Source organism: Geotrypetes seraphini, chromosome 7, assembly GCF_902459505.1.
Source record: "Geotrypetes seraphini chromosome 7, aGeoSer1.1, whole genome shotgun sequence".
Taxonomy (NCBI): Eukaryota; Metazoa; Chordata; class Amphibia; order Gymnophiona; family Dermophiidae; genus Geotrypetes; species Geotrypetes seraphini.
In genome coordinates this window covers 154035138-154059842 of record NC_047090.1, presented here as the reverse complement: position 1 = coordinate 154059842, position 24705 = coordinate 154035138, and the positions used below count along the sequence as shown (strand labels likewise).

The following is a 24705-nucleotide window of genomic DNA, read 5'->3' as shown; positions in this document are numbered from 1 at the left end:
GAATGGGCTCCCTGGAGCTGAGTTGAAGCAGAAGGGAGAACCAGTGTTGACGAGGCCACCGAGGGGCGATGAGGATCATGGTGGCATTGTCCTTGCGGAGTTTGGACAAGGTCCGCAACATCAAAGGAAGTGGAGGGAAGGCATAGAGGAACCGATCCCTCCAGTTGAGCAGGAATGCATCCGGGGCCAGACGGTGAGGAGAGAAGAGTCTGGAACAGAATTGGGGCAGCTGATGGTTGTGAGGTGCCGCGAAGAGGTCCACCTGCGGAGTGCCCCATCGAGCAAAGATGGAGAGTAGAGTCGGAGGGTCCAACGTCCACTCGTGAGGTTGAAGGATGCGGCTGAGATTGTCGGCCAGAGAGTTCTGTTCGCCCTGGATATAGACCGCCCTGAGAAAGAGATTGCGGTCCGTGGCCCAGGTCCAGATGCGCAGAGCCTCCAGACAAAGGGGGCGAGACCCGGTGCCGCCTTGCTTGTTTATGTAGTACATGGCGACTTGATTGTCTGTGCATAGGAGGAGGACTTGAGGACAGAGAAGATGTTGGAAAGCCTTGAGGGCGTAGAACATGGCTCTGAGTTCCAGGAAATTGATGTGATGACGACGCTCCTGAGGGGTCCAAAGTCCCTGGGTGCGTAGATCTCCCAGGTGAGCTCCCCACGCGTAGGGGGACGCATCTGTGGTGATGATCATAGAGTGGGGGGGCAGATGGAAAAGAAGACCCCTGGAAAGATTTGAGGAGTTCAACCACCATTGGAGAGATTGCTGAAGAGATGATGTCACAGAGATGGGATGAGAAAGAAGATCCGTAGTCTGTGACCACTGGTTGGCGAGCGTCCACTGAGGTGTACGAAGGTGGAGACGAGCCAGAGGAAGGACATGCACTGTCGAGGCCATGTGACCCAGGAGGACCATCATCTGTCGAGCAGGAATGGAGGGATGCATGAGTACCTGATGGCAGAGATGGAGCAGGGTCTGCTTGCGATCGGAGGGGAGAAAAGCCCTCATTAGCGTGGTGTCCAGAACTGCTCCAATGAATTGAAGTCGCTGGGTGGGAAGCAGATGCGACTTGGGGTAGTTGATCTCGAACCCCAGGAGGTGGAGGAGAGAGATGGTGTGATGAGTAGCCTGTAGCACAAGTGGAGACGTAGGTGCTTTCACCAACCAATCGTCCAAATAGGGGAACACCTGGAGGTTGTGAGACCTGAGGAAGGCCGCTACCACTATAAGGCACTTGGTGAAGACCCTGGGTGAGGAGGCGAGGCCGAACGGTAGCACCTTGTACTGATAGTGGTGGTGCAGTACCTGGAACCGCAGGTAGCGGCGAGAATGTTGATTGATGGAGATGTGAGTGTAGGCCTCTTTGAGGTCCAGGGAACATAGCCAGTCGTGTTGAGAAAGAAGAGGGTAGAGCGTGGCAAGGGAGAGCATTCTGAACTTCTCCTTGACCAGACACTTGTTGAGGTCCCTGAGATCGAGAATGGGACGGAGGTCTCCCGTCTTTTTGGGTACCAGGAAGTAGCGGGAGTAGAATCCCTGCCCCCTTTGATCTGGAGGTACTTCTTCGATGGCATTGAGAAGGAGGAGGGATTGAACCTCCCTCAGGAGGAGGGGGGTTTGAGATGAGTTTGAAGCAGACTCTACGGGAAGGTTGTCCGGAGGCAGAGTCTGGAAGTTGAGAGAGTAGCCGTGGCGGATGATGTTGAGGACCCACTGGTCCGACGTGATGACTTCCCAACGGCTTGAGAAAATGGTGAGACGACCCCCGATAGGCTGTGGAAGAGGCAGCGAGGGTGGATGACTGGCTATGCCCTGGAGAGAAGAGTCAAAAGGGCTGAGATTGTTTAGCAGGCTGAGGAGGCTTGGAGGGTTGAGTGGCCTGAGACCGAGCCTGGGCATGGTGCTGCTGTTGACGGGGTCGCCGAGATTGTTGGGGAGGCGGATTGAGTGGCCTGGCTGAGAACCTCCGCTGGTAAGATGATTGAGGCCGATAGGGTCGAGCAGGCGGAGCCTTCTTTTTCGGCTTGATCAGGGTGTCCCACCTGGTCTCATGGGCAGAGAGTTTCTGGGTGGTGGAATCCAGTGACTCTCCAAAAAGCTCATCCCCGAGACAGGGGGCGTTGGCCAGGCGGTCCTGGTGGTTGATGTCCAGGTCGGAGACTCTGAGCCAGGCCAAGCGACGCATGGCTACAGCCATGGCAGAGGCCCGAGAGGTGAGCTCGAAGGAGTCGTATATCGAGCGGACCATATACTTGCGCATTTGGAGAAGGCCAGATATGTGCTGCTGGAATAGCGGGACCTTGCGCTCAGGTAGGTACTTCTGGAGGGCAGACAGCTGTTGGACCAAGTGTTTGAGATAAAAGGAAAAATGGAAGGAATAGTTGTTTGCCCTGTTGGCAAGCATGGCATTTTGGTAAAGTCTCTTGCCAAACTTGTCCATGGTCTTACCTTCTCTGCCAGGAGGGGTAGAGGCATAGACACTGGAGCCCTGAGTCTTTTTTAAGGTGGATTCCACCAGAAGGGACTCATGGGGCAATTGAGATTTGTCGAATCCTGGAATAGGGATGACACGGTAAAGGTTGTCCAGTTTACGGGGAGCTCCCGGTACCGTGAGGGGATTTTCCAAGTTTTTGTAGAATGTCTCCCGTAAGATGTCATGTACGGGAAGTTTGAGGAACTCTTTAGGAGGTTGCTCAAAGTCTAAGGCTTCTAAAAAGGCTTGGGACTTTTTGGAGTCAGATTCAAGGGGAAGTGACAGAGCAGCAGACATTTCCCTCAGAAATTTAGAAAAAGAGGATTGCTCAGGTTTAGAGGTGGCATCAGGTGCCGATGGTTCCTCATCAGATGAGGAGGGATCCTCCTCGGTACCGAGAGGAGTCTCCTCCCATAAATCAGGATCCCTGACCTCTGGTGCGTGTCGGGACACCGGGGTGGAGGGTGCGGTGTGGCGAGTCTTGGACAAAGATTTACCAGAGCGCACCGAAACGGTACCAGGGGAGGACGATCGGCGTCGTTCTCGGTCCCGAGAAGAGTGCCGTACCGCCTGGTGCCGAGTAGGATCCACTGTGGGTTGAGAATGAACCACAGGATCATCAGGAAGTTGTTGGGCCGAAAGGATCGGCATCGAGGTGTTTACCGGTACCGAAGGAGTGGACACCGGGGGCTCGGTGCGGGGCTCGGGCCGGTCTGGTACCGGAAGGAGCGGTGCCAGGATAGAGGGTAGCAGTTGTTCAAGCTGTTTCTTCAACTGCTCCTGAAGCTGAGTTTGTAGAATGGCCGAGATACGGTCATCTAGGGGTGGCATCGGAACCGCTTTCTTTTTCTTCGGTTCCTTGGATGCCGCTCCACGCCCCGGCGATGAGGAGGCCGATGACGAGGCACTCACCGTTATCGGGGCGGAGCGTTTACGGGACCGGTGCGATGCCGGTATGGACGGTGTCGTCACCGTAGCTGGAGGGCGCTCGAGGGAAGAGGAAGGCTTCTTAGCCGGCTTACCTGGCGCCAGTGGCGCCGATGCGGGATCGGTCGGTGTCGAGCTTGACGGTGCCGATTTCTGCGGTACCGCCGTTGAAGGTGATGAATCCATCGCCGACTCGGAGCCGAAGAGCAGGGTTTGCTGGATTCTTCGGTTTTTAAGAGTACGTTTTTGTAAAGTGGCACAGCGGGTGCAGGAATCTGCCCGATGCTCCGGACCCAGGCACTGCAAACACCAATTGTGTGGGTCAGAAACGGAGATCGGGCGTGCACACCGCTGGCACTTCTTAAAACCGACCTGCGGGGGCATGAAGGGGAAGATAGCCTCCGCAAAATCGAAGTCCGAGGCCTGTATAATGGCAACAGGCCCCGCCGGGGCAAAAACGAAAGAAACAATAAAAATCAAAGTTTTTTTTTTTTTTTTTTTTTTGCAATTCAAAGAAAAAGGAAACCCGAAGGTAGAGGAAGAAAAATTGAGAACAAAAGCGCGAGCGGGAAGGCAAAAAGTGATTTCAACGGCCGTTGAAAAAATACACGCGTCTTCTTCGCTCCGCGGAAACGAAGAAACTGGGGACCACGCACTCCTCCGTCGGGCGGGAAGGCACTCGCGCACGCGCGGTGCGGCCAACTAGAAACTTCTAGTTAAAAGGTCCGTACCGAGGGCTCCGTCGGTGACGTCACCCATGTGTTAAGAATATGCTGCCTGCTTGTCCTGGGATAAAAAAAAGTTTTTAAAGTTAAATTTAAATTTATCCAAAGAGGATTCCTCATGAAGCAGAGAGGAATAGAGCAGGCTTTAAACTAAGAAGGGGAAAGCCGACAGTCGACCAAGTGTTGACGATTCGGAAGAAGGTATCCCATGAAGATATTAAGTGGATAAAATGCTGGGAAGAAACAACAGGCAATACGCAGGAGTTGACTAATCCAGAAGAGGAGGATAAGATGATCATAGCACAGAAGAAGAAAACAAAGATCGAAGCACAGGGAAAGGAAATGAAGATGAAAAAATACCAGGACTATCGTCCACCTGGGCAAACTGAAGCTGCTATGAAGAAATGGAAGCCGAGATGAAACGAGAATGCAAAAGCGGTAGCACAATTATTATGGGAGACTTCAACTATCCCGGGATAGACTGGAGTCTTGGAAACTCAAAATGCGCTAGGGAGACTGGATTCCTGGAGGCTATACAGGACTGCTTCATGGATCAGCTTGTCAGAGAACCGACGAGAGGGAATGCCTCTATGGATCTAATCCTCAATGGGCTAAGAGGACTTGCAAAGGAAGTGGAAGTAGTGGGTCCATTGGGAAACAGCGATCACAATATAATCAAGTTCAAAGTTGAAGTAGGAATATAGACGGGAAAGAGAACCACAGCGACAACTCTTAACTTCAAGAAAGGAAACTACGAAGCTATGAGGGTAATGGTAAGGAAGAAACTTAGGTACCACTCAAAGAAATGGAAGACTGTAGAGCAAGCCTGGTCTTTATTCAAGGATACGGTGAGCGAGGCACAAAATCTGTATATCCCCAGATTCAGAAAAGGGTGCAAAAAGAGCCGGACGAAAGACCTGGCGTGGATAACTAAAGAAGTGAAGAAAGCAATAGATGATAAAAATTCATTCAAGAAATGGAAAAAGGGTAAAACTGAAGAGAACTGGAAAGAACACAGGAAGTACCAAAAAGAATGTCACCTTGTGGTTAGAAAAGCAAAAAGAGAATATTAAGAGAGGCTAGCCAGGGAAGCACGAAATTTCAAACCGTTCTTTAGGTACGTTAAAGGGAAGCAGCCGGCTAGGAATGAGGTGGGACCGTTGGATGACGGAGATAGGAAGGGTGTGGTGAAGGAGGAGAAAGAAGTGGCAGAAAGACTAAACACGTTCTTTTCGTCAGTATTTACAAATGAAGACACATCCAACATACCGGAACCTGAACAATTCTTCAAAGGAGAACAAGAAGAAAAATTAACATCCATGGAAGTAAACCTTGAAGACGTACACAGGCAGTTAGAAAAATTAAAAACTGACAAATCACCAGGCCCGGACGGAATCCACCCTAGGGTGCTGAAAGAGCTTAAGGAGGAAATAGCGGAACTACTACAGCAAGTTTGTAATCTATCCCTGAAAACAGGCGTAATCCCGGAGGATTGGAAGATAGCCAACATTACGCCCATCTTTAAAAAGGGATCAAGAGGTGACCCAGGGAACTACAGACCGGTAAGTCTGACCTCAGTTCCGGGGAAAATGGCGGAAGCACTGATAAAAGATACCATCGAGAAGCATCTAGAAAGGAATAAACTTGTGAAAACAAGCCAACATGGCTTCTGCAAGGGAAGGTCTTGCCTGACGAATTTATTGCACTTCTTTGAAGGAATTAACAAACGGATGGACAAAGGGGACCCCATTGACATCGTATACTTAAGACTTCCAAAAAGCCTTTGACAAGGTACCCCATGAACGCCTACTTCGGAAACTGAAGAACCATGGGGTGGAAGGAGACGTACACAGGTGGATCAAGAATTGGTTGGCAGGTAGGAAACAGAGGGTAGGAGTGAAGGGCCACTACTCGGACTGGAGGAGGGTCACGAGTGGTGTCCCACAGGGGTCGGTGCTCGGACCGCTGCTATTCAATGTATTCATAAATGATCTAGAAACAGGGACGAAGTGCGAAGTAATGAAATTCGCAGACGACACCAAACTATTTAGTGTGGCTAGGACTATAGAGGACTGCGAAGGCTTACAAAGGGACCTGAACAAACTAGAGGAGTGGGCGATGAGATGGCAGATGAAGTTCAATGTAGAGAAATGTAAAGTCTTGCACATAGGAAACAGAAACCCGAGATACAACTACACGACGGGAGGGCTGTTATTGAGTGAGAGTACCCAAGAAAGGGACTTGGGGGTAATAGTGGATAAGACAATGAAGCCGTCGGCACAGTGCGCAGCAGCCACTGACAAAGCAAATAGAATGCTAGATATAATCAAGAAGGGTATTACAACCAGAATGAAAGAAGTTATCCTGTCGTTGTATCGGGCGATGGTGCGCCCACATCTGGAGTACTGCATCCAATATTGGTCGCCATACATAAAGAAGGATATGGCGATACTCGAGAGGGTTCAGAACAGAGCGACATGTTTGATAAAAGGTATGGAAAACCTTTCATACGCTGAAAGATTGGAGAAACTGGGGCTCTTTTCCCTGGAGAAGCGAAGACTTAGAGGGGACATGATAGAGACTTACAAGATCATGAAGGGCATAGAGAAAGTGGAGAGGGACAGATTCTTCAAACTTTTGAAATCTACAAGAACGAGAGGCCATTCGGAAAAATTAAGAGGGGACAGATTCAGAACCAATGCTAGGAAGTTCTTCTTCACCCAAAGGGTGGTGGACACCTGGAATGCGCTTCCAGAGGGTGTGACAGGGCAAGGTACGGTATTGGAGTTCAAGAAGGATTTGGACAATTTTCTTAAGGAAAAGGGGACAGAGGAGTATAGATAGAGGGTTACTATACAGGTCCTGGATCTGGTGGGTCTCCGCGTGAGCAGACTGCTGGGCATGATGGACCTCTGGTCTGACCCTGCAGAGGCACTTCTTATGTTCTTATGTTCTTAAATTTAAATATATCCAAAGAGGATTCCTCATGAAGCAGCTAAGGTAATGAGTTCCATAATAAAGGGGCAGTTACAGAGAAAGCACAGTTACTTACTGTAACAGGTGTTATCCAGGGACAGAAGGCAGCTATTCTCACATACAGGTATTCTCATATATGGGTGACATCATCAACGGAGCCCGGATGCGGACGCCTTGCAAACACTTGCTTGAAGAAACTTTGAAAAAGTTTGAGTCGCCCACACCGCACATGCGCGAGTGCCCTCCTGCCCAGCGCAGGGCGCATCTCCTCAGTTCAGATAGCTAGCAGAGAAGCCAACCATGGGAGGTGGGTGGGTTGTGAGAATAGCTGCCTGCTGTCCCTGGATAACAACTGTTACGGTAAGTAACTGTGCTTTATCCCAGGACAAGCAGGCAGGTATTCTCACATATGGGTGACCTCCAAGCTAACCAGAATGGGATGGTGGGAGTGTTGGCAATTTGGGAGAATAAATTTTGTAATATTGTTTGGCCAAACTGTCCATCCCGTCTGGAGAAAGTATCCAGACAATAGTGAGAAGTGAAGGCATGAACCGAGGACCAAGTAGCAGCTCTACAAATTTCCTCAATAGGTGTAGATCTGAGGAAAGCTACTGAAGCTGCCATTGCTCTGACTTTATGGGCTGTGACTTTACTGTGAAGGGGAAATCCAGCCTGGGCATAGCAGAGATACAAGCCGCCATCCAGTTGGAGATGGTACGCTTAGAAATAGGATGGCCCAACTTATTTGGATCGAAGGAAACAAAAAGTTGAGGAGCAGTTCTGTGTGGTTTGCTGCGTTCCAAGTAGAAGGCTAAAGCACGTTTACAGTCCAGAGTATGAAGAGCTGATTCTCCAGGATGAGAATGAGGATTTGAAAAAAAACACTGGCAGTACGATGGATTGGTTGAGATGCAATTCCGAGACCACTTTAGGTAGGGATTTAGGATGAGTATGAAGAACCACCTTGTCATGATGGAACACAGTGAATGGTGGGTCAGTAACTAAAGCTTGCAGTTCACTGACTCTTCGAGCGGAAGTGAGGGCTATGAGAAACACCACTTTCCAAGTGAGATATTTCAGATGAGCCTTATCAATTGGTTCAAATGGAGGCTTCATGAGTTGAGAAAGGACAACATTGAGGTCCCAAACCACAGGAGGCGGTTTGAGAGAAGTGTAACATTGAAGAATCGTTTCATGAATTTGGAAACCACCAGATGAGCAGAGAGGGGTTTCCCTTCAATAGGCTGATGAAAAGCCGCAATTGCACTGAGATGGACTCGGATAGATGTAGACTTGAGGCCAGAATTGGATAAGTGCAACAGGTAGTCCAAAACAGAATATAAGGAGGAATTCTGAGGCTCCTTATGATGAGAAAAACACCACGTAGAAAATCCAGTCCATTTTTGGTGATAGTATTGTCTAGTGGTAGGCTTTCTAGAAGCTTCTAAGACATCTCTTACAGATTGAAAAAACTGGAGAGGAGTTATGTTGAAAGGTACCAAGCTGTCAGGTGGAGAGACTGCAGGTTGGGATGAAGCAGAGATCCTTGATTCTGTGTAAGCAGAGAAGGAAAAACTGGTAGAAGGTATGGCTCCCTGGTGCTGAGTTGAAGTAGAAGGGAGTACCAAGGTTGTCTTGGCCACCGAGGAGCGATTAGAATCACGGTGGCATGATCGTTCTTCAACTTGACTAGAGTCTTGAGAATGAGAGAGAATGGAGGGAATGCGTAGAGGAAGAGATTCATCCATTCCAGAAGAAAAGCATCTGCCTCGAGGCGGTGAGGAGAGTATATCCTGGAGCAGAACTGAGGCAGTTTGAAGTTGTGGGGAGCCGCAAAAAGGTCTATCTGAGGGGTTCCCCATTGAGAAAAAATGTGATGAAGAGGTGAGTCCATTCGTGAGGTTGCAGAAGACAACTCAAGTTGTCCGCCAAGCAATTGTTTGCCCCTTGAATGTAGACAGCTTTGAGGAAGGTGTTGTGGCAGATTGCCCAGTCCCAACCCTTCAGTGCTTCTTGACAAAAGAAGGCATCCCGTCCCTCCTTGTTTGTTGACATAATACATGGTTGTCCGTCCGGATGAGAACTACCTAGTCGCAAAGATGTTGAAAAGCGTTGAGAGCCTTGAAAATCGCTCTGAGTTCCAACAGATTTATGTAACACTGACGATCCGTACGGGTCCAGTGGCCTTGAGTACGGAGACCATCGAGATGAGTGCCCCAAGCGTTGAGGATCTTTTGATGAGGGGGCGTTTGAAAAAGTAAGCCTCTGGAAAGATTGGAAGAGAGCATCCACCAACGGAGAGACTTCTTCAAGGAAGGAGTGACTGAAATGTGTCGAGAAGGAGGGTCGTAAACTTGCATCCATTGAGATGCCAGTGTCCACTGAGGAATTCTGAGGTGAAGTCTGGCAAAAGGAGTCACGTGTACTGTGGAGGCCAGGACCTGGCAACTAAACTTCAATGCCAAAAAATGCAAGGTCATGCACCTTGGCAACAAAAATCCATGTAAGACTTACACTCTTAATGGTGAGATCCTAGAGAGAACTGTAGCAGAACGAGACTTAGGGGTAATCATCAGTGAGGACATGAAGACTGCTACTCAGGTGGAGAAAGCTTCATCTAAAGCCAGACAAATCATAGGTTGCATACACAGGAGTTTCGTTAGCCGTAAGCCCGAAGTCATAATGCCATTGTATAGGTCCATGGTGAGACCCCATCTGGAATACTGTGTACAATTCTGGAGACCACATTACCGCAAAGATGTGCTGAGACTTGAATCGGTCCAGCGAATGGCCACACGGATGGTCACAGGGCTCAGGGATCTCCCGTATGAGGAACGGTTGAATAAATTGCAGCTCTACTCCCTGGAGGAACGCAGGGAGAGGGGGGACATGATCGAAACATTCAAATACCTCACGCGCCGTATCGAGGTGGGGGAGGATATCTTCTTCTTCAAGGAACCCACGTCAACACGAGGGCATCCATGGAAAATCAGGGGAGGGACATTGCATGGCGACACCAGGAAATACTTCTTCACCAAGAGGGTGGTGGATCGATGGAATGATCTTCCGATACAGGTGATTGAGGCCAGCAGTGTGCCTGATTTTAAAGCTAAATGGGATCGAATGGTGGGTTCTCTTCGCAAAGGGAGGTAGGGGAGGGTCATTGGTGTGGGCAGACTTGATGGGCCTTGGCCCTTATCTGCCATCACTTTCTATGTTTCTATGTTTCTATGTGACCCAGAAGTACCATCATGTATCTCGCTGAGATGGAAGAGCGGAAAGACACTGTGTGACAGAGTTGTAGAAGAGCCTCCAGACGTTGTTGTGGAAGGAATGCTCTGAGTTGGACAGTGTCCAGAACAGCTCCAATGAATTGTAGATTCTGAGATGGCTGAAGTTGAGATTTGGGAAAGTTGATTTCGAATCCCAAACTTTGTAGGACCATGTAGAGTGTTGGGTCGCTACAATAACCCCTTGAGATGTGGAATCTTTGATGAGCCAGTCGTCGAGGTAGGGAAATACCTGAAGACCATGGTTCCGGAGAGCTGCTGCTACCACTACCAGGCACTTGGTGAACATTCTGGGAGACGAGGCCAGGCCGAAGAGTAGTACTCTGTATTGATAATACAGATTCCCCACCCAAATTCTGAGGTATTGACAGGAGGCCGGATGAATGAGGATATGAGTGTAGACCTCCTTGAGATCCAGAGAGCATAACCAGTCGTTCTGCTTGAGAAGGGAATAAAGGGATGCCAGGGATAACATTCAAAACTTTTCTTTGACTAGAAATTTGTTGAGAGCCCCGAGATCCAGAATGTGCCGCAGATCGCCCGTCTTCTTCGGAACAAGGAAGTAACGGAAGTAAAACCCCGTTCTGCTGTTCCAAGGGAACTTGTTCGATGGCAGGGAGATGAAGCAGAGCTTGAGCTTCCTGAAGAAGAAGGGAGTTTTGGATGATTGGAAGGATACTCTCTTGGAGGAAGCTCTGGTGGAACCTGAGTGAAATGAAGAGGGTATCCTTCCCTGATGATGGTAAGCACCCAGAGGTCAGATGTAATTATTGTCCATCGGTTGTAAAAATGATAGAGACGACCTCCTATAGGGGAAAAAGGAGACAGAGACAGAATGGTGGAGGTTATGCTCTGTTTTAAACAGTCAAAAAGGCTGAGAAGCCTTAGGTGCAGCAGAAGGTTGGGGTTTCTGTTGCTTCTGAGGTTGTTGTTTTTTTCGGAGGAGGGCGAGTATAAGGAGCCGGCTTTGGAGCAAAACGCCTTTGATAGATAAGAGCAGGGCGTGCAGGCTTGGCAGGAGCTGGCTTTGGTTTAGGTCTGACTATAGAAGCAAATGATTTTTCATGGTCAGATAATTTCTTGGTGGCTGCCTTGATGGATTCATCAAAGAGGTCGTTGCCCTCACAAGGAATGTTAGCTAAGCGGGCGGTCTTGAAGGTTAGAGTCAATGTCAATGGTACGAAGCCAGGCTACAGAGCAAGCAGCCGCTCGGGCAGACAACTCAAAGGCATCATAAGATGATTGGAGGAGATGCAGACATAATTGAGAGAAAGAAGCAATGACTTCCTGAAACTCAAAATGTATTTGGTTATCCAAATATGCCAAAAACTTTGGTAGAAGAGAAAGAAGAAATTCAAAGTAAGTGATGAAATAAAAATTATAATTGAGGACTTTAGAGGACATCATAGCATTCTAGTAGATGCGACATCCGAATTTGTCCATAGTTTTCCCTTCCCTTCCAGGAGGAACTGTGGCATAAACCTTAGAAGGATGGAACCTCTTCAAGGAGGATTCAACAAGCAGAGATTGATGAGATAACTGTGAGTTGTCAAACCCTTTGCGATGCACAGTTTTATACCTACAGTCCAATTTTCCTGGAACAGCCGGTATGGAAAAATGTGTTTCCATGCATCAACCAAAAGTCTTAGTCAAAAGCTTATGAAGTGGAAGCTTAAGACACTCTGCCAGAAGTTGAGGAAGATACATGACTTCTAGATACTCCTTAGAATACTTGGAGGTGTCCAATTGAATATCCAAGTCTACAGCCATCTGTTGCAGGAAAAACGAGAAAGATAGCTGATCTGCCAATGCTTTGCCTCGAGAAGGACTCGAGGACATTGAGGCAGCCTGTGTCGAAGAAGAAGCTTCGGCAGGGAAAAAGGCATCAAAGGAACCTGGTGACTTGGACGAGGCAATCGAGACCAGAACATCCTCAAGGTCCGGCATCAGAGACCTTGAACGAGGAGTCGGTGGTCTGGTCGAGGTTGGAGTAGATCGAGGCTTCGAGGAAGATGGTCTGTCATTAGAAGAACGATGCCTGGAAGGATGCCTCGATGAAGGCCTCAAATGTCGGTGAGAACTGTGTCTGGAACCAGATCTCGAGGAGATTTTGCCTCAGAGATGTAGGCAACCGATGCCGATGTATGAATAGGAGTAGAGGCTGTAGATCGAAGCTCCAGAGGCTTGGTGGAGGAACCTCGATGCACTCTCAAAGACTGCTCTTTGTTTAGAGTGTGAGGATTCTCATCGAGGCACTCGCAAAGAATCTGCTCCTTGCTTTTCGTGCTTGGATGGCAGACCAAACACTCCCAGAGACTCTGCTCCCTGCAAAGAGTGTGTAAGTTCATATTGGGGCAAAGGAAGCGGTTCGACCTCGCAGGAGTCTACTGAATGCCCAGGCTGGAAAAGAGGAAGCAGTTTGGGTCCCATATTAGTAAGGAACTGAATAAAGTGCTTCTCTAACATGGTCTGGAAAGAAGCCAGCAAGAATGGATCCGCATCTGAAAACTGGACCACCTGCTTTGCTTGGGGGTTCCTTCGAGGTAGTGTGAGTGTGTTTCGACTTAGGAGTCTTGGACACTTTAATCACCACTGGCGGAACCGACTGCTGAGCTATCTGATCTGAGGAAACAGGGGAAGATACAGCAGATGACGTCGAAGCAAGAGCCGCTGCAAATGTCGAAGGTCTGATGAGGCTCGAGGTGGAAGCAGTAGGCGCAGAAGGAGCCTCGATGAAAGTCGAGGCCGAAGACGCCTTCGAAGTCGAGGGATCAGTAGGAGACTCCATCTCAAAAAGCTTATCCACCAGAATGCAACGACGCTTGAAAGCACAAGGCTGAAGTGTTTGGCAAGGCAGGCACGACCTAAGATGATGTTTCGGCCCAAGGCACTTGAGGCAGTGTCCGTGAGGGTCCGTAAGAGAGATCACGCGCTGACACTTGCTACACCTCTTGAAGCCTGTAGCAGGCCGGGACATAGACGGAAAACTAGCCACCGCAAAGTCGAAGCCCTCGGGCTTCGGCCGAGCAGCCTGTCCCGGAAAATGAACGGAAGAAGAAAAAAAATTTTTTTTTTTTTTAAACTAAAATAAAAGAAATAAAATAAAACAGCAATTCGTGAAGAAAAAAAACACAAACCGCGGTTGAGAGAAGGCACAAAGTGAACGAAGTTAAACGCAGAGAGTCAAAGACGGACTTCTCGGCTCCGCAGAAAACTGAGAACTGAGGAGATGCACCCTGCGCTGGGCGGGAAGGCACTCGCGCATGTGCGGTGCGGGCGACTCGAAACTTTGAGTTTCTTCAAGCAAGTCTGCTTGCGAGGCGTCCGCATCCGGGCTCCGTTGACGACATAACCCATATGTGAGAATACCTGTATGTAAGAATACCTGCCTGCTTGTCCTGGGATAAGCCAACTACCCCAAACAAATAACCTTACCCATTTCTTACTCTTTTTGAAAATGACCAATTTTTTTTTTTTTTGTAAGTTCTTGTTGTAATACATCTTGGATAATTATTTTGTAATCCGCCTTGAACTGCAAGGTAATGGCGGAATAGAAATCCCTAATGTAATGTAATTTAATGTAATAAGACTGATTTACGAGCGATATTGTAGACAATTTGACAATTTTCATAAGCTAGATGGGTCACTTCAATAAAGCAGAAAAGTGCATATGCCCAACAAAGAAATTTAGCACAATGGAACATAAAAACAAGAAAAAATTGCTTAAGTATAACATTCTTGAGTCATGTGTTAACTATATTTTTCTACAGACACGGCAGTCTCCGGACTGACCTGTGACTGATGGAGCATTGCCACCAGACTTCCTGTTGATCTGGGTCTTTCCTCTTAACAGCAACAGCTCTGCTACTGACGCAAAAACTCTTTGGGGCTATTCCATTATCAGTTACAACAGGCGTTCCTTTACATATCCTCAAAATAAACTCTATAACAAGAAAAGCAATATGAGGAAGCAGCATTTTAAGAGGAAGATGTTACCACTACTGACAGCAATTCAAACCACTTAACACCACTACTGGGTACAGAGATTCTGAAAAACAAAGGGAATCTAGCCAACGATTAACACTACTATGGGCTGCCATGCACAAAGTTTGCTTTCATTCCAAAGCTTAACTTCTGCTCCACAGATCAGCTGAAAGATAGTGAACAGCATATACTGCCCTCAGGGGAGGGCTTTCTAGCCTCAACCACTAAGGGCTAGATTCTCAAAACTTCACAATAAAAATCAAGGGACCGCTGTCGCAGTTGTTAATGTAGCAAGTTCGAAAAAGTGAGTCATTCTCAAAAAAATGTGCATGCAAATAAGGTTGGCAGAGTAGTGAATGTTTGCTAAAGTTATATGAGATGAGGTGCAGATGATAGTGATTGGCACATGCACAGAATATACCATGAAAGAGGCGTAAATGTGCACATGTGCCGGGAAAAGCAACTCTATAAGTGATGTGTCAATCATAGCCATGCCAGAGCTATTGGATGAAGGGAGGGGAGATGCAACGTCTGCTTTCAACAAGTGTGTATAAGACATGCCTTTTCTTCCCCAAAAGCTACTATAATTCATGTAATCTTGTAATTTCTTTTTAATATCAGAATTTTATCATGAACCACAGCCAGAAACACATAAGACACATAGAAAGGCCAAATAACCCATCCAGTCTGCCCATCCACAGTAACCATGTGTCTCAATTTGTGCACATTACTCCAGTTTTGAAAGATCTGCATTGGCTGCATTGGGCTCTCATCGAGTTTAAGACTGTGTTTAATTTTTGAACGATGGTGGTCCAGAGCTGTTGTGATCATTGGTGCACTTTTATGTTCCATTATGAAGTTTACGCTCTAGAGATCAGCTTTGTCTTGATGTGCCCCCCCCCCTCTCCTTTCTGGGGGATGAGAGAGGAAGAACTGATGTTGAGAAGAAGGCTTGCCTGTCGCTTGTGCAGTCGCTGCATATGCCTGGCCAGTCTCTGTTGCTGCATCTGCAGCGACAGCAGGGGAATGGAGCATGGCAGGGTCGGCGAGGAAGGGAGGGAGGGAGGAAGGCACAAAGTGAACGAAGTTAAACGCAGAGAGTCAAAGACGGACTTCTCGGCTCCGCTGAAAACTGAGAACTGAGGGGATGCGCCCTGTGCTGGGCGGGAGGGCACTCGCGTATGCGCGGTGCGGGCGACTTGAAACTTCGAGTTTCTTCAAGCAAGTCTGCTTGCAAGGCGTCCGCATCCGGGCTCTGTCGATGATGTCACCCATATGTGAGAATACCTGCCTGTTTGTCCAGGGATAAAAACTAAAACTACTGCCCCGAGTACCAGTAACACTTAAAAGCAGACAGTCAAGGAATGGCTGGACAAGAGCTGTAAATTCTGGAAGAAGAAAAGAACTTTCCCAGAAAAAAATCCAGCTTTGCGATGTAAGATGGAGTATGTTGGAATTCTGAAAACAATGCTAACTCCATGTAATGTTAGCCAAAAACTTACTGCCTTTAAAGTGAAGACGTACTAGACATAGTCTAGAAGCTGCATTGACCGCCCCATGGGAAACAATCTGCACCTAGAGAATGACACGGGGAAAAAAATCTGTCCCTGTCACTGCCCCATCACCAGCCCACCATCCACTTCACCGCCTCTTCATCACCCCGTCACCGTCACCCCTTTCACCACCCCGTCACTGTCCCCGCAGCAACCATAAGAGCCTCAGACAGGTATGATTTTATATACTTATCTTTATTAACGTATAAAGGAAACATTCTTTACAACTTTACTATACAAAAACAAAACACAACCTGTACTTTTAATTATCCTTATTTTTTAACCCGTGGATGAACAACAAATGATCCACAATCTCTGGATTCAGTCTAGTTCTCCTTTCTTCCACAGTCCTTCCCTCTCTGAAGATGTGCTGATAGCTGGAATGCATAGTATCCCTCGTGCGACTTTTGCTAATTTTGGCCAGCTTTCTTGTTTATTTCTCCAAAATCTTAAATCATCAACATCAGTAGAACAAAGATAGCTATCCACCTCATTAACAGCAGCCTTCTGAGGTGATAATGTTTAAAAAAAGTTACTCAGGAAACCAACAGTTGCATCTATTTTCGTTCTTTTGGAGGGACCTGGCCCTGAGAGTTCTTCCACAGTGGTGATCTCTGGAAATGTGGAATGTTGGTCCACATTTGAAGTTGAGGGGGCTTCTATTTCAACCTCTTTGTACAACCTCTTTAAAGATACGATTGCCTGTGTTTTTGCATCTTCTGGGAAGATAACTGGACTATTTTTCAGACATGGGTTTAACAGAGAAGCAATGCTGTGTAATGGATGAACCGGGAAATAAGTGTAGATTAACTGTTCAAAATGTTTCTTTATGGAAGCAATAATTGATGAATCTGTTGCAGTAACAGTCAGATGTTTGAACAACTGAGCACGTGTTAGAAGGACATTGCAGAGGGTAGTTGTTTTATCAGAAGACAAGGCAGTTGTTGCCACATCAAAGTTGTGCAAGACACAAATTGTGTCATTTAATAGTGCTTCATTCAAATCCAAAAGCAGCCTCTACAGTTTTTTATCCCTATACTCATTGGCCAGTTCTTTAAGATGTGGTAGGTTTTGAGATACTGATTCCAGCATTTTATAGATGCTATTCCATCTTGTTGGAACAGCCTGTTAAGGCTAGTCTCTAGCTTGTGATGCATTTTTGAATGCTTGACATGTGAAACGATGTCTTTTGCAAGATTAATCAACACACTTACATCGGCAATCGGAGAATCAAAGTTGTCATTGTGCTTCAATCCATGAACCAACACAAAATTCAAATTGTGGCCTGTACATGATAGCCACTGTTGATCTTTGAAGGCAGCCTTAACATTAGCTCCATTGTCAGTGATATAGACATTGTTCTGACGATAAACCCCAAACTCTTCCAAGATTTCCTTGACAGTTGATCGAATGTTAGCTACAGTGTGCTTATCAAGCAGAGTTCTGGTGGCAAGAATTCTTGCGTGGAGATGAAAATTGTTGTCTACATAGTGTGCAGTCACGGTTATGTATGGCATACCAGTTCCATCTTCAGTCCACAGATCAGTTGTAATGGCAAATTTATTTTGCCGACCCAACACCTCAGACAATGCAGCCTTTTCTTTTTCAGCAATTGCTGAAATATATCTTGACACTGTTCTGGTAGAGGGGAGTACCAGATCAGAAGAAACTTGGCCAATGGAAATCAACAAGTCAGCAAGGCGAGCGAATCCAATTCCCTTGACCAGAGAAAAAGGTCTGATGTCCATGGCACAAATCGAAGCAACTGCATCAGTAACTTCTGCTTTCACTGATGTAGGCAAGGTTCTGTATTCTTCTTTCTGATTCTCTTTATGTAAAAAGCCCTTGATGCTTCTCGTCACAGCAGTATACTTTTGCCCACTACAGATTGCTGCATGTGATTTCAGGCCACTGGTACCATCATGCGACCTCCACCTCAACGCTGACTTGCAAGTCTTGCACATGGCGAAACCGCTGCATTGACCATCCACGTAGATGACAAGAAAGAATTCCACACCGGACTAGCTCCATTATTTTCAATCAGAGACAATCGATTGCTTTTTGTAATGATGAGATTCTGCACAGTACTTTTATCCATGATAGCCTAGAAAAAAAAATAAATAAATAAAACACACTGTGTGAATGACCAAATAAACAAAAAAAAAAAAAAAAAAACAATACCAAAAAATATCAGTAAATTACAAACTGCTACACTGGATTGATTGAATTCATTGTAGGCAGTTTGCCTCAGTCATTGTCTTAAATATAAATACTCACCTTTGCCGAATGACAGTATCTTTCAATGAAAAGCTTTAGTCGAACATCCCAAATTTTCTTTTACCAAGTAAAAATTTCCTAGGACCGACACAAAAAAGGAAGTATGGTTAAGAGACAGTGTAATACACTAAAAGACTAAACAGGACATTTAAATTTCTTTATCATTTAGAAAGCATATAGTAGATAAACCTAGTTGCACAAAAGAAAAATATATATAAACACATAAACAAACAAACCATGTGATAATCAATATGTACTACTACCAATCATGGAGAAAAGACCAACCATGAGACTTCATCATTGCTCTAAAAAAAACTGCACTTATGGATTTTGAAAGCATCAAGTAAATAAACCACTCAAACATGCTGTTTGAAAAAGGAGCACTGAAAATGGAAGATGGAAAATAGAGAATGACACGGGAACAAATTTTTCCCCATCCCCGCAAGTTCTTTTCCGTTCTCATCTGCACAAGCCTGCAAAAAGGGGGTAAAACGCAGACCTGCTAACATGAAATCTGGTTTTTAAGGACATGTATTTGTGCAATTCTGCCACAGCAAATGGACTTTGTTTGGTACATTTGCCAAGGGAGAATCGCTACCGTGGCTTTGTAAAAGGGGCCCTTACTGAGTGAAGTCCATAGTCACCTAGACCACTGTTTCTCAACCAAGTATCCCAGGCCAATCTCCCACCCCTGACCCCATCCCCATCATAATAGTACTAATTGTAATGCAATTTCTTCCATTCATTTTTCATGCACACAACACACAATATAATCATATTAATTCATTATGGTAACCACAAAATTAAAAGAAACACAAAGAACACTGTATGCAGAGAAAATATTAATCATTAATATTTGTTTTATTTTTCAAAGAGGTCAAGGCAGATGACTTTAAAATATGCAATGTCACCTCAGAAACAACTATAGAAAAATAGACAAATATAGTGCAAAATATAGAAACTGATATAAATTCTCAAAACTGACACATTTTGATCACTAAATTGAAAATAAAGTCACTGGGGATTTTTCCCCAGATCCAGTGTCATTTTCCTTTTCCCCTTTGTACCTTGAAGGTAGTGGTACCACTACTGTAACCAACTACCACCACCTTTGTTCCAGGGATCCTTCCTGGTCTCCCTCCTCTATTAACATCTTCGTCAGAGTCTCTCCCCCTCTGTCTGCTCCTCCCATAGTCCTGCAACCTTCCCCCCTCCCCCCCAGCCAATTATATCTAGCATTTGTTCTCCTTTCTTCCAGGTCTTTTCCTGCCTCTCTCCTTCCTTCCTCCCTCCTTGGTCCAGAAGCTTTCCACCTCTCTGCATTCTCTCTCTCTAGACAGTAGACGTCCCCAAGTTTAACATCTGCCACCCACTCTTCTGTCTCCCCTTTGTTCCAGGGGTCTGTCTGTCACTCTATCACTATGTTTTTCCCCTCCCCAGAGCCTGACAATGCATCTTTATTCTCTACGGTCTCCCGTCTGCGACAGAGGAAAAGGCCAAAAGCAAGCCTGAATTGGAGTCTGATTTTTTTTATTTTTTGAATGATTCAATTCAGCAAGACAGAAAAGATACCAGCACAGCAAATACACAAGAATCAATTAGAGCCTCTTCTATTAAACTGCACGAGCAGTTTCTAGCGTGGGGAACCGTGCTGAATGGCCCACGCTGCTCCTGACGCTCATACAGTTCCTATGAGCGTTGGGAGCAGTGCGGGCCATTCAGCACGGCTCTCTGCGCTAGAAACTGCTAGTGCCATTTAATAGAAGAGGAGGTTAGTCCACTTATGATAGAGAGAGCAAATACCAGCATAGAGCAAATACACACAAGAATCACTATTTAGTCCACTTATGATAGACAGCAAATACCAGCACAGTTTCTCAGCCATACAACAAGCTTTATCATTGGCAAGCTCTAGCTGTAACCAGTCCATTAGTCTTCCTTAGCCATATCTGATCCTCATAATTATTATAAAGAAATCTCTCAATTGTAGGCTGTACTGTACATAGAAAATGGAGGGAAGGAGAGGAAGGGAGAAAAAAAAAAAAAAAAGATATCAGCCACAAGATCAAAAAGGGGAGTTGGATTTGGGTTGGAAGGGGTGTTCTTTCCTTGCTCCTCAGTCCGGTTGAGCTGATCACGAGGGAATCCAAGATCAGCTGATCTTGGATTTCCTTGCGATCAGCTCAACCAGACACTGGAGCAAAGAAAGAAACACTCCACCCCCCCCCAGGAACCCTGGGCAGGCAAGCAGAGTGTGGGGATGCAGCCCACCTTACCCAAGTTTCCAGGGAGCAGGGAAGGATGCAACAATTTCTCCCATACCACAAAACCTGGCAGAGGCAAAACAAATTGATTTGCGTTTTCAAAAATATTACAACTTGGCAAAAATTGTGAGTTATTGAAAAGGTTATTTTAAGATCATTTAAAGCACTGTTCTTCAACCGCCGGTCCGCTGGCAAGATTAAGGTGACCGTTTTCAGACCTCCTGTCCCGTTGTCCCCACAAACAGCAGATTAAGGTTACCGTTTTCAGACCTCCTGTCCCGTTGTCCCCACAAACAGTTTTGGGACAGTGTTCCGAAGCTGTACTCGGGGACAACGGGACAGGCAATCATTTCCTGTCCCTACCTGTCGTGCAAAAAATAAAAGCCTCCCTCCTTCCTTTCCCCCGGTCCCCTGCTCTTACCGCCCTGCTTCTGCTAAAGCCGACAGGAAGTCTTCTTTCCGATGTCAATTCTGGCGTTTGAAAGGACGTTCTGGGCCAGCCAATCCTGCCTGGCTGGCCCAGAACATCCTCTCCGACGTCAGAGTTGACGTCGGAAAGAAGACTTCCTGTCAGCTTTAGCAGCAGCAGCAGGGCGGTAAGAGCAGAGGAAAGGAAGGAGGGAGGCTTTTTTTTTTTTTTTGCACAGCAGGGAGGGAAGGAGGTAGGCAGTTAAGCAAGCAGGCTGGTTTTGGCCAGGGAGGGAGGGAGAGAGGTAGACAGGCAGGCAGGCTGGCTTCGGGGGTGGGGGTGGGACAAAGTGTGGAAGGCACTGGGGCCACTAAAGACATGGGAAGGAGGCACCGGGGGCACTAAGGACATGGGAAGGAGGCACCGGGGGCACTAAGGACATGGGAAGGAGGCACCGGGGGCACTAAGGACATGGGAAGGAAAGAGGGAGGGAATAGAAAGGGAAAATTCTTCGGCCTGAGTGCAGAAATGAAAGAAAGGAAAGAAAGGATACACAAACAGAAGGAAACACAACCAGACACTCATGAAATCACCAGACAGCAAAGGTAGGATAAATGATTTTATTTTCAATTTAGTGATCAAAACATGTCAGTTTTGAGAATTTTTATCTGCTGTCTATATTTTGCACTATATTTGTCTATTTTTCTATTGTTACTGAGGTGACCGAGCTCACGGAGATGGGGTGGAAACAGGGTTTTTAAATTTTAGTCCTAGTAGTTTGCCGGTCCACAAAACAATTATTTTATTTCTGCCGGTCCACGGGTATAAAAAGGTTGAAAAACACTGATTTAAAGTACAGTTCTTCAGCTTTCCTATCTCCAAAACCATAGTTACCAAAACAAACTTAGATCAGCATGTATTCGAGATTTCTCATCAGAAACCAAAAATGAAATCAAGAAAGCAGTTTCGGCCACTTAAAATGCAGGGAAAACTGGGAACTCAGCACGAAATGACACCCGGCTGCGCCTCTTATTATCCCGGAAGGAGCACATTGCACAGGATCAGAGATACACCACGTGTTCGAAAGCAGTGTCTGTCCTCTATGAGCTGCTGTAAGACTGCTGAACTTGCTGCAGAGGAGGAATCCAGCACGATATACAGATAATGTGTTCAGTAACCCATGGGAATGGATACACTAGTAGATTTTAAAAAAAGAACCAGTTTCGTGCTGCAAGAGCAGCTCAACCGGACTCCAACCGGAGCAAAGAATGGAATCCCCTCCCGCCCCCCCGGAAACCCTGGGCAGGCAAGCAGAAGGAAAGTGTGGGGACGCGGCCCACCTTACCTCTTAGAACTAGTTCTAGCGCCAACGAAGTTTCAGCTCCGAGTCCGCAGTGACTCCAGTCCAGGCAGTGACCTGTCCTCCTGCTTGCAGCTCCGAAATGTTCCCAATCACTACTGCTGCGCCACTACAACCCATTAAATGGGGTTTTCAAATCATGTGTGGTAGTAGCGATTGGTCCCCTCACTGCTTGAGCAGGAAGAAGTGACCAATCAAGAGCCAGTACATTAAAGGGGGCAGAGTCAATGAGGCAACGGCACAAGTCAGCGATGGAGAGTTGGAGACAGCATGGCCGCCAGAGGAACCTGAAGACCAGTCATGGTAAATTGCAGTAACAAAGAAGGTGGTACATTTACCTGCGGGGACAAATCTTTTCACCATTCTTGTGGCAATTTGGCTATAGAATCTCCATGGCCTGTGGGCAAACTGCAGCCCACCACGGCTTCCCGTGGGGTTCGCTCACGGTGTCCTTCTCTATCTGCACCCTAAATGTTATCAGATAAAGCTCACATCCCTAAAGAGAACTTCAGGGATGATTCCAACAGCCACATAGTATTTGCTACTTTGTGGGTTTGAGAGAATAGATAACTTGTCCCTGGTTAGAAGGAGCCACAAAGCTCTTCCTACCAGTTTGAGGGACTGACTAGCAGGTGCCGTGAGAAGATGGCGACCTGAGAAATCTGTGCAAGAAGCTTTGAAACTTGCAATCCTGGCACACTAGAAATAGAAAAGACAGTTCAGGAATCAATTCTATAGTGCTACCAGACACACACAGCGCTGCACAGAGGCACAAAGAATAAGAAAACCTCTAAACCTACATAGACTCAGCCTTCAGGGACACCAAGAGAGACAAGAAGATACCCGTATGAAACACAGGGTACTCTCATGCCACTGACATCACTGTGCAGCAATTTGCCTTCTGCCGACCCATAACGGCAAAAAAACGAGATTGGGCGGCTGAGCACAGGGCAGAATCTCTTTCTTAAGCACCGTGAGGCATAACAGTACAGTCGCAATTAAAGTAGTTAAGTCTTTTCAAGCAGAGAGAGTGGGGAAACACACACACAAGGTATATCACCGCAACAGTGGCAAAAGCTGTTGAAACACTCCTGAAGTTTAGAACCCTGAAAACAGAGAAGCCGCGGGATAGTGACCTAAGTCAGCTGCAAAATAAACTCCGTGAACGCTGCGGTGCTCCCGCTAGCACCGGAGACCCAAGCATGTGCCTGTTTCATGCTGAAATGAGCTGGCTCTATCAACAATGCATTAAAAAACCTACCCGGAGCCAACCATTAAAATATTTTTCCTACCGTCTTGATATAAAATGCTTAAAATAAACATTGGAGAGAAATAAATGAATGCTGCTTCGTTCTCAACTTAGGAAAATAAGCACACGTCTTATGTGCTCAGTCAGGAACCGGCTATGTGAAGAACACACCCGGAGCCATCCAAATATTTACTTCCACCCGGCCGCGGAAACTGCCAAGCAAAGTACGCCTCGGGGAGAAATCCCACTACCACTGTGGCGCTGCTGCGAGAGTATGAAAACAAGCGCCTGTCTACAACACGCTCGAAGGCATTAGTTCCGTCAATGGAACTCTCTATCCATACACCCGAAGCCCTTTACTGAATAAACTTCATACAAATGTAAATTTACTTGTCAGTCACTAAACCATTTCCACAACTCTACAAAATGTAGCATTTGATAAAAAACATATTCCTTCTGTAGACTCACACCAAACCCACAGCTCCACCACAACCAGAAACCAGAAAAGAAGTTTAAATAAAACATATACTCACAACTTTGTTGATAGCGCCGGGAGATACCGGTTGCTCAGCACTATGAGGGCAGAATTGTTTAATAGTCACTGTGGTCTCTTTTTTTTTTTTTTTTTTACAGTGAAGGGAAAGAAGAAAAATCGAGAACCAGTCAGACCCTCTATCATTGGAGGGAGGGTGAGGCAGGGACCTGGGGGGCCCAGGTGTAACCCCTAAAGCCGGCACCATTCACTGAAGAGAAATCTCAACAGGAGAAATAAAATTTCCAGCACACTGAAGAGAAACCTCAACAGGAGAAAATAATTTTCCTGTCACAGCCAGAATTCAGGAGCTAATTAAATAGCGACCATCACAGGCTGGGAGATAGAGCATACTGAAGATGCAGGAGGTGTGCCAGCCAATAGGACCACCTGTTAATCAGTTTCTCTATCTCCACCTGCTGGTAGATGTGTGCTATCCCATTGGTCTCTGGATTCATCTGCTGCTGTTTCTAAGGAAAAGTGGGTTTAATCAAATTATCTGTGAAATAAGAAATTTAAGCATTATAAAATTTGCATGGCATACAATTTAACTATTAGGAGTCAAGAGTTGGCACATTTTCACCATCTCTGACTCCAGTAAACCAAAAATTGTTTCCGACTCCCAACATCCTGCTTCTCAGCTCCACAGAAAAGAACTGATGGCAGACATTGGGCAAGAAGGCACCAG

The 24705-nt window shown here is 46.5% G+C and overlaps 1 protein-coding gene across 3 annotated transcripts in view; it reads right to left on the bottom strand.

The window, feature by feature from the left end:
- Positions 1-24705, bottom strand: part of AKT1 (AKT serine/threonine kinase 1) — a 368034-nt gene that overhangs the window by 298538 nt on the left and 44791 nt on the right. The gene's annotated exons all lie outside the window — the stretch shown is intronic.